Genomic DNA, 11,476 nt, shown 5'->3' with positions numbered 1-11,476 from the left:
TCCCGTCTTATATTTTGAAGAAAACGTGAATGATTGCAAGAATTCTACCCATTTGGCATGTCTTTGATTTAACTTTTGTTGTCCATGGATGTGTTTAAGAGCCTCGTGATCTGAATGTAAAATAAACGGCTTTGGACGCAGATAATGACTCCAATGATCCAATGCTCTCACGATTGCATAAAACTCCTTGTCATAGGTTGAATAGTTCAACCTTGCACCGTTTAATTTCTCGCTGAAATATGCAATAGGCCTCTTTTCTTGTATTAACACGGCACCAATCCCAACACCACTTGCATCACACTCGACTTCAAACTATTTATTAAAATCAGGTAGTGCTAAAACAGGTCCGGAGCATAGCTTGCGTTTTACTTCTTCAAACGCCTTTTGGGCGCTGTTAGTCCACACGAACTCTCCCTTCTTGGTTAGCTCTGTAATTGGAGCCACAATCGAGCTAAAACCCTGGATGAACCGTCTATAAAATGATGCTAAACCATGAAAGCTTCGCACCTCTCGTAGTTGATTTCGAATCGGCCAGGCTTGAATAGCATCGACCTTGGATGGGTCCATACTTACCCCGTCTTTTCCCACAATATAACCAAGAAAGACAACACTTGAGACCATAAAAGTACATTTTTCCAACTTACCATAAAGCTTCTGATCTCGCAAAACTTCAAACACAACTCGCAAATGTCGTTTGTGCGACTCTTCATCTTTGCTATAAATCAGGATGTCGTCAAGATAGACCACCACAAATTTGTTAAGGAACGGCCTTAACACTTCATTCATCAACCTCATAAACGAACTAGGAGCATTGCACAATCCAAACGGCATCACAAGCCATTCATATAACCCTTGCTTCGTTTTAAACGCGGTCTTCCACTCATCCCCTTCTCGAATCCTCATTTGATGGTAGCCACTCCTCAAATCCAGTTTAGAAAAGACACTCGAACCAGAAAGTTCGTCAAGCATATCATCAAGTCTTGGCATAGGAAAGCGATATTTGATTGTAATGTTATTTACCGCTCTACTATCAATGCACATTCTCCAAGTCCCTTCCTTCTTTGGTACTAATAACGCAGGCACCGCACATGGACTTAAGCTCTCTTGAACATATCCCCTATCTATCAATTCTTGGACTTGTCTCTGTAACTCCTTTGCTTCCTCTGGATTACAGCGATAGGCCGGCTTATTAGGCAATGCCGCCCGGAATCGATCTATTTGGTGTTCAATACCACGTAAAGGAGGTAACCCATCCGGTAATTCATCCGGAAACACATCCCGGAACTCTTCTAACAACTCCTGTACCTCACGGTCATCACACACACCAACGGACCCCAATTCACGAACCAGCAAAGACATAAGTTCGTTCTCCACGAGCTAAAGCTTCCTCAACCTCCCGAGCCTCCATAAACATACTCCCCTTCTTTGTTTTGGACTCTTTAATCTTATTAGGTGACATAGGTTTCAGATTATATCTCACATTACCCTTCATCACGCTATACACATTAGCTCTCCCGTCATGTTCAACCTTTCTATCGAATTGCCAAGGCCTACCCAACAGAATGTGGCATGCATTCATAGGAATTATATCGCACCACACCTCATCAAAGATAGGGTCCTAAACTCAACGAAACTAAGGCCTGTTTCTTAACTTGGATCCCATTCTCCCCATTCAGCCAATGTAATTTATATGGTTTAACTCGGTCTTTAGTTTGCAATTTCAGTTCATCAACAAGGTCCCTCGCTACTACATTAGCACATGATCCACTATCAATAATAAGATTGCAAATTTTACGGTTTACCTTGCACCGAGTATGGAAGATTTGCTCCCGTTGTTCATTCTCACCGAACCCGTTTCCATATGTAAATTACGCAAAGACTAAACACTCCTCTTCACTCAATGGATCTAAATCGTAGACTTTTCCTTCACCATCAGTTTCAACATTCCCTTGAACTGTTTCTTCTTCCAGCGTGACAAATACGGGGATCATATCACATAATTCTTGAGCTGTTAGGGCTCGTTTCTGAGGACATTCGTTTGCTATATGCCCATAGCCTTGACACTTGAAGCAACGCCTCAAAGAACCCCCCTTTGGCTCGGCAACACCCTTTCCTTTGTCCTTGGGTTCTTCTTTCGGGATTTCTTTAGCCTTGCTAGAGCGGCCTGGAATATGAGTTGGTTCCCGAACTTTGTCCCTTGGAATAAGCATAAGGTTTACGTGCCTTATCATGTTTTTCAAATTTTAACGCCAATCTGCAAACATCACTAAACCCGTCATAATTCTGGATTTCTACCTTTGTTGCAATCGCGGGTGTTAGGCCCTTGATGAATCTCGCCACTCTTAGCTCTTCTTTCTCCTCAAGATCGCACACGATTGACATCTTTTCGAATTCTTTGATGTAATCAGTCACGGACATGCTTCCTTGCTCTAAAGATTGGAGCTTTAAGTAGTTATCTTGCTCATAATCCCTTGGCAGGAATCGCCTCATCAAGTGCTTCTTTAATTTGATCCAAGATTCGATCTTGTCTTTGCCTTCCTTTCTCCTCTGTTTTTTCAGATTTTCGTACCATAAAGATGCATACTTTGTAAGCTTTAAGATTGCAACTTTAAATTGCTTCTTGTCATCGTATTCTTTATATTCGAAAACCCTCTCAAATGTCTTACCCAATCCAGAAATTTTTCCGGATCCATCTCGCCATCAAAGTCTTGAATATCGAGTTTTAAACCCCGATCATCATCGTTCTTATTTTTTGACTTCCTCTTTGGTTGCTCGTCCTCTTCTTCAGATTCGGATGGGGTGTCCGATTCTTTTTTCTTCTCTTTAGCCTTCAACATGCTTGCTATATTTTTTAACACATAAGCCATCTGAGCCATCTCCAACTTCAGCTCGTTATGACCATCTTCCCATGTTTTCGGACCTTCTTCACCGTCTTTAACCATGATTAGCAACGTCCCAAGACAGATCTATTAAGGAATAAATCAAACTTAGCTCGTAACCAATTTGATGTAAAACAGTATGGAAAAACGAGAATGAACAGATCGTTGAACTGTTCGTTTGAGTTTGTTAATTCTGTGATTGTGTATGTCGTGATAATTAGTAAATTTGCAGCGGAAATTGATTTGTTTGGACTGATTATTTCGTGATTAAGGATGTAACCTGGATAGTATGGTGAATTCCTAGTCCTAACCTCGCAAGGTGTCAAACGCAGATTCACGCAATCAACCTCGCAAGGAAGATCTAAAGATTAAGCTCGCAAACCTAATCAGAATAATGCTCACAAATGTAAACAATTTTATTGCTAGAAATTCGATGGTGTTTCTCTGATCATACACGGCCTAATATACTCCTAAACGAGGTCACAATTCGACCCAAACCCTAGCTTGGAAATTAAGCTATCTTTCCTTTTCCTAAACTAACTAGGAAAATTATTCCCCTTTCCTAAACTAACTAGGAAAGTAATTAAAATACTAAAAACTAGAATACAATCAGATTTAGGGTATTCTAATTTGACTAGGATTAGGAAAATCTAGCTTTCCTAACTTTATTAGAAATAGTAATTAACTAACTTATTATTCTACACGATTTAGGAAACCGTGTATCCTAATCATCCTAGGAGCCGTGATATGCAACTCCAGAGCCGTGTTATGCAGCTCCCATACCTTCCCATTTTAGCATCAACACATTACTCGATCCAAGCTCAAATCCTTTTACTAGTTGAGTTACATTTCGACTAATAAGGATCTCATTTGCTTGTTCCGAACATGCTCCTGCATCATCTATAATTAGGAAAGTTATTCACCGTCCAGTATGAAAGTAAAGGTTTTGAAAATGAAGTTAAATGTTGTCGTTGTCATAGATCATATGTTGTTACTTTTATCGGGAAACATGTTTTCAGAGGTGATATCGTGCAAACAATTTTGATAATTTAAAATATGAATTATGAGTATGTTGGTGATTGCTTAAATTCATCGGCCTAATTCGTGACCTAAACCAGTGAGTGAGTAAAATGGTTGTACGGACATGTCAATGAGATCCTGTGATTGGGAGGGATAGCAGTGGTAGATCTGTTTCTGTGATATGTTTACAAATGTGAGAAGTTTTAAATTGTTTTGTTGATTCTGCTCTCGCTCGTTCAAAGTCTATAATTGATCATCAAATTCGTTTAGTTGTGAAACCGTGTAAACCTTGGTCCCTTTCTTGTTGTTCTTTTAGTCTGATGTTGTGTTTTAAGTTAAGCATGAGCTAAGTAATAAATGTTACTTGTTGACAATCAGTTAATTCCATAATAAAACCTTGTTTCGACTTTAATGTTAATGCGCAATATCTTATCGTGTGTTCTTTCCTGTTACATGTGGTTGATAGTGATTTTGTTGCATATGTATATGAAAGTGAAAAGAGGTTACGAGGACGTAACCATATTTCTAGTCGGGTAGGATTGTAAAATCTTAATGCTTAATTTGCACTTGTTTGTAGGTTATAGTTGACCAAGTTGATGTTAGTTGTGGGGTACCTATGCAAATGAGTTTTATACGTTTTATTCCTACCTCTGTTAGTTGGTTGATGTGTAAAAGGAGAGTGTGATTAAACTACTGGTAATGTGTTATGAGTTAGCCTATGAGCTGAGTTATGGTTACGGGAGATACGTTGCGGTCCAGTGCGACCATGGTTAATGAGTTTATGTTGAGTTTGAGATCGGAAATTGAGATGGAAAGAAGATGGTGTTCTCAGATGATTATATAGTGTTATACATTTGTGTTCGCAGGTAATTATTAGTTGTAGTTAATTGGATTAAGAAATGATGAGTTAAACTTCGGGACGAAGTTTATTTTTAGGAGGGCAGAATGTAACATTCCGTATTTGTTACGTTTAATTGATGAGTCAAAGTGTGTTAACCGTGTTAGAATTGCGTGACGTCCGTAAGTACGATATACAATACCATTTTGAGGTTTGGGTATGGGAGCGAACTTCGGGACGAAGTTCATTTTAAGGGGGGAAGACTGTAATACCCCGTATTTTATATAATAAATTAAATGGATATTATACAATAAATTAAACGGATATCATTATATATTAATTATTACCAATTTTATATTGCCAAGTAAGCCGGGTAAATTATTGAGTCGATAATTTCATTAAGTTATTTTATTTAACTCGCGTCGTATCGAGCTAAGTTAATTGAGTCGGTTTTATATAGAATTCGAATTGTGAGCTGACCCATTGAGCTGGCCCATTATCTGTCCAGCCCATCTAACCCTAACCCTAACCCTAAACCTAATAGTACCCCTAATCCCTCAACAGTCAACCCGCCTCCCTCCTACACTCCCTCAAACCGCCTCCCTCTTTTCTTCAGATCCCATCTCGGCTTTCACACAAAACGAGAGAGAGAGAGAGAGTGCCTGGGTTGTTGACGGCGCAGCAGGGAAGGGGTAGGGGCTTTTGTCGACGTCTGAGGGTGGCCGTGGTGGCTGTTGTGGTGGCGGAAAGGTAAGCACGTCACATTTCTTTTCTGTTTTCATTGTTTATGTCGTGGGTTTTGGGTGTTGTTCGTGTCTTAGGGTGGGGATGCTGGTGGTTGGTGTCTGGGTATAGGTAATGGGTGGTAAGGGGCGAGTGTATTGGTGGTGTTTAGGGTGGTTGTTGGTGGTGATAATGGCGGAAAAAGGCAAAGAGCGACATGGGTGGTAGAAACGGGTTATTACACGGGTTTTCAGGGGAGTTTAGACAGGTGGGTTTTGGGTGGCACCACCGTGGACTAGGGGGAGGTCGAAACGGTGGTGCTAAGTGGTCGGTGTTCGTGGGTTGACGGCGAGTAGGGCGGTGGTTGTTTGGCAGAGTCTAGGTAATAGTTGCGGTGGTTGCAGGAGGAGAAACACGGGCGTTTGGTGAGGTTTGGCGGTGAACCGTGGCCAAATGACGGCCGTGGTTCACCTCGCCGGCGGAGTCGACCCTCGTGGGGGTGGTCCCGGGTGGTTGGGTCAGTGTGGGGGATCGGGCTGGTGGCTGTCACGGCCCTGTGGTGGCGCATGGTGGCTGGTGAGTGCGTGGGAAGGGGGTGATGTTGTTAACGGGTTGTTTTAGTGTTTAAAAAACGGGTTTTCATAATTTAATCGTTATATTTCGTAATGGGTCGTGTTCTTAATTAATTAATATAATTCCCGTGTCATTAAATAATTGAGTTAAGTTAATTCCCGAGTTATTTAATATAATTTGAGTCGGGATTGTTCGAGTTGTTCAAGTGTTGATTCGTTTCATCACATAATTCGTTTAAACCTCTAATTATCGTTTTGGTTTGAGTTCCGAGTTATTTAAAATAAAATAATAATTAATAATGACTAATTAATTAAAGACGGGTCTTTGAGTCGGGTTTGTTAAAAGAGAAAAGTTACTATATCGGGAAAGTTTCCACTTTGGGAGATTTCTATATTTAGTAGTTAATAATTATAAATATTATAATTGTTTTAGGTGACGGATTCGTGAAGGATCGATAATCAAATTCATTGCTTTATTTCTGACCGCTTAACTGCTTAATTAGATTTGCTGGCACTTGAGGTAGGGAAATACACTTGTCCTATTATCGTTGTTGTTGAATTGTGTTGACTTGATTCGTGATTGTTGATTTACGTTATGATTCATATACGGGAAGGTGATTGACTGTGTTGATCGTGTTGAGTTTGTTATCACAACATTCGGTAGCTGGCATGATTTCATTCATTAATATACATATTGTGTTGCATTATTACTGTTGAGCATTTCATATGCATTGGAGTTGGAGGATGGTGTAGGAGTGGCGATGTTGAGATACGATGTGGATTGTGATAAGGCCCAGGCGGGTTCTGCAGGACTTGCCCTGGTGTCCTCAGCTGCGAGCTGGCAGATCGGCTACGGTCGATATATATAGTCTACCGGGATCGGTATGGTCAAGGGTTGTCCGGGTTATGAGATATGAGAAATGAGATATGAGATATGAGTTGAGATGGAGATGGAGGTGACGGAGGATCATGCATATCATATTTTGTTGTTTAATTGTTTTCCCTACTCAGCTTCGCGGCTGACCCTGTGTATTCGTGTACGCCTGTGATGATCCAATTATTGGGGAGCAGATTGACAGTATTTCGTAGACCGATGGGAGCTGGCCGGGAAGAGAGCTTGGATGACGGACTTAGTGCCTAGCCCACCTTAGTCTTATTAGTAGTTTTATCAGACTTTATCTTTTGGTCATATTTTTGGAGGCTTGTTTTAATTTCAGTTGTAATCTCACTATAAACATTTTAATAAAGTACTGTGTTTCTTTCCTTTGTATCTACTGCCTCGGGTTTCCGAGATGATAACACCGTCATTTATCTGAGGAATCCTAGTTCAGGCCCTTAAATAAATGGGGGTGTTACACAAGACCCCCTAGTTTACACTGCACACAAGGACTAAAGAACAAGGAAAAAAGTTAACACAAGGAGTCACAAGGACAAATGGTTCACACAACGAGTCACAAGGACTAATGAACAAGGACAAATAGTTTACACAACGAGTCACAAGGACTAATGAACAAGGACAAATGGTTCACACAACGAGTCACAAGGACTAATGAACAAGGAAAAATGGTTCACAGAACAAGTCACAATCACAAGGACAAATGGTTTACACAACGAGTCACAAGGATTAATAAACCAGGACAAATGGTTTAAACAACGAGTCACAAAGATAAATGGTTCACACAACGAGTCACAAGGACTAATGAACAAGGATAAATAGTTTACACAACGAGTCAAAAGGACTAATGAACAAGGAAAAATGCTTCACACAACAAGTCACAACAACAAGGACAAATGGTTTACACAACGAGTCACAAGGACTAATAAACAAGGACAAATGGTTCACACAACAAGGACCAAGGACTAAAGTACAAGGACAAATGGATCATACAACGAGCCACAATGACTAATGAATAAGGACAAATGGTTCACACTGTTGGGAAATGTGTCCTCAACAATAGTGCGATCACATGATTTAAATATCATTACTAAATCTCATTTTAAGAATACAATTGGGAAGTAATATTGTTATCACAACTGGTCAACATATATCGGTAATGATTGGTGACTAGAGTTTGACATTACTTGCGTGTGACGGTGGTGATCAGTTGACCCCTAGGTCATACCTAAAGGGCAATACACTTAATTGATTATTTAATTAATCGTATAACGTTACGAGTTGATTAAATTACTTGAAAATTGACGGGCGATTTTGGAAGTAAAATTTACGTATCAAATTGAAATGTGATTAAATGAGATACGGTCCAAGTAATTGAATTGTATCATTACTCGGATGAAATAATTGTAACAATTGAATTGAATGAATTATTATAAATACAAACTGTTGTGATTTATAAAGTGGTAAAATATTTTGGTACAAGTAATTGTGAAATTACTAAGTCAATTTTTGTATGTGACGTATTTTTGATAATACGTTGATTTTTAATATGTTAAAAATTACATAACAAATATATGTGACATGTGACATGTAACATATAGACAATTGACAAAAATAATATGGACACCATGTTATGTAAAGTGCCGAAAATAAGAGGGGAATGGACTTAATATTGTGTTTATATTTTAAATAAGAAAACATAATGATTATAAAGTAATCTAGCCATGCAAGCCTATGAACATTGTTAAGAGCAACAATTTCATGCATTGGCTCTTTCCTTCCTCCACTCCCACCGGTTTTGGGAAGTAAAAACACTTGAGTTTGTTTTTCTTATTTTGCCTAATATTCACTAAGAGGTAGTGGATGCTTATTCATTCTTTTACTCATAAAATATAAGATTTCTAGAGAGACAAAAACTCTCTCTTCTTCTTCTCTCCCATATAGCCGAAATTATTAAGTATGTATAATAATTTTGGGTCATTTTTCTACTAGATTAATATTATACTAGTATTCATAATATTAATTAGATTAAGTGTTAAGCCTTGGGTATAAAGCTTGGGGAGAGATCTTATTCTTAGATCTTGTTCATCCATTGGAATAGCTCAAGAACAAGAAGAGAAAGGTGATCTCTCTTGTGCCCAATATAGCCGAAATATTGAATGTAAGGACATTATTTCTCTTCTTTTATATTATTGTTTGCATGCATAAAATCCGTTTAATTTTATGACAAATTATTTTAGACATATATGAATATGTTAGTATGTATATGAATCTACATTTCCTTCAATCGGTATCATGAGCCACGGTTGTTTGCATGCAAATTGGTTAAAAGTTTTTCCGAGTTATATGAATAACAAAATAAAACTTGTAAAATTTGTGTTATTATGATATATCACGAAATTATTACATGCATGTTAATATTTCTGGTCCTAAAGTGTTTTAGGATATTTTGGTTAATTTTTCGGATTTTTATTGTTCATATTTTATAATAATGACATTTAAATGTGATTTTATGAATAAAAATGTCATTTTTAGTCTAAAATTAGCTATACTTCGAATTTTCACTTGATTTTTGGATATGTTGTCACATATATTATTTTGAGATAACCTGTAAATTTTCATAATTTTTGGACTTGTTATGCTCGAAAAATGAATTTTTCATTATTAAATTCGGATTTAAGAGAAAAATAGGTTAATATGAGTTAAATTTCGAATCTGGTCATAGAAAATTAATATGTTGTCACATGCAATTTTACAAGATGTGTGTAAAATAATTGGCTATAAAGAAGTCTTTTAGCATGATTTATGAATTTTTGAAGAAAAATGACATAAATAGTGACATTATTAGTGAAAATTAATAAAATATAATCTATGACTTAGGAAAAACGTCTAATGTTGCATTTTAGTCACTTTTTCAGATCTAAAATTGAAAAGTTAGTAAAAATAATTTTTCCATGTTTTTATGATTATTTTATTAAATATCGATAAACCGCAACATTGTTTTTCCGGAAAATTTTCGAAATTTTTAACCTAAGATTTTGAACATTATGAGTGTCATGGAATTTTTCCAGAATGTTCATGAATTTAAATTTCAAATTTCAAATTTATTTGAAATTTTGTGATTTATTTGAAGTTTAATAGCTTATTTTTGTAATTTTGGTCCATTTATGAACAATTTTGTAAATAAAAGTTAATTATGGTCAAATTATTAGTGAAGACTATATTTTGAGTCCTAAGAGGTTAGGGTAATTAACTTATGCATAAATATGAGTTTATGTATTTTTGTGATTATAAAATGTTGAAATCACGCAAATCCGTAAAAACCGAGTAATATACGATATTGGCTAATTAAAAGGCGATTTAGCATAAAAATTGAGCATGTTCATACATATTATAATGCTGCATTTTCTTTATGATTGTCATAATTTTAATTTATGTAATTTTGAATTATGTAATTTTACTTAGTATGGCCTTAGATTTTTAATTGGTATTTCCCGAAATGTATGGGAATATCGATTCGGTTGTAATTTTTATTGTGATCTCGTATCACCGTTTTGTAATTTAATAGATTTATTTTATTTTAGTTACAAATGTATAATAGGAAATTATGTAATTTATTATGTAATTTTATTCATTCCGGAGTTCCAAAAGACGGATTTCTTCAAGAATGGCGATACATAAAGACGGTGTTACCTCGAGATGTGTGCCACAACCGAAGTTCAAGGGACCAATGGAGTTGGTTTCCGAATATGTAATAGATTAATAGTTTTTCTATTTTAGGAAAGGCCATACTAGGATTTTTATCTTTATGCTTGCATTTTATTTTATGTCGCATGCATCGCTAAATCGCCATAACTAAACATGCATTGTTATTTTATCGAGTTCATCGACCGTGTCAATTCGAATTATCGCAGTTCACCGCTTTAGTTCACTTAAAACGTGATAGATAATAAATTGACATGACCTCTCGCTAAAACAACTAATTGAGACATAGCCTTACCAAATAGTAGAAACCATGAAAACCTATTTCGCGAGGGAGTGCACTCGGCTACCCCGGGGTACAAACCTTGTTACGTAGGGGAAGTGGGTGATAAATGTTAATCCACCGAATTCATGTTGATGAGGGTTTCATCGGCTACCCCGTGCCTAAGTTAATGTGGGTTTGGATAATGGACACATTTATTCGAAATTTGGATTGAACTCAACAAAAGTAATTGATAAGGGTTTCATCGGCTACCCCGTGCCCTTGTTGATGTGTTTTGGGCTATAGATAAATATTAGAGTAAATTTATCGACCGAGAGTTCTAAAAGTAGAATCGATTAAAGAGTTAATCCACCGAGTTATATTGATAAGGGTTTCATCGGCTACCCCGTGCCCAAGTTAATATGAATTTGGATCTTGGAATCATTTATCATAGTTGGGTAGAGGTCACTATGTAAATGCTATACTTGTTTACAAGTATTAATATGACGATGAATGTTTTGTTTTCCACTATTCCGTTTTTATATTTTTCTATTTCTTTACCACAATTCATATACGATATCATTT

The sequence above is a fragment of the Silene latifolia genome, chromosome 6 (assembly GCF_048544455.1).
Source record: "Silene latifolia isolate original U9 population chromosome 6, ASM4854445v1, whole genome shotgun sequence".
In the NCBI taxonomy this organism is placed as follows: Eukaryota; Viridiplantae; Streptophyta; class Magnoliopsida; order Caryophyllales; family Caryophyllaceae; genus Silene; species Silene latifolia.
Note: the sequence above shows the minus strand (reverse complement) of the source record.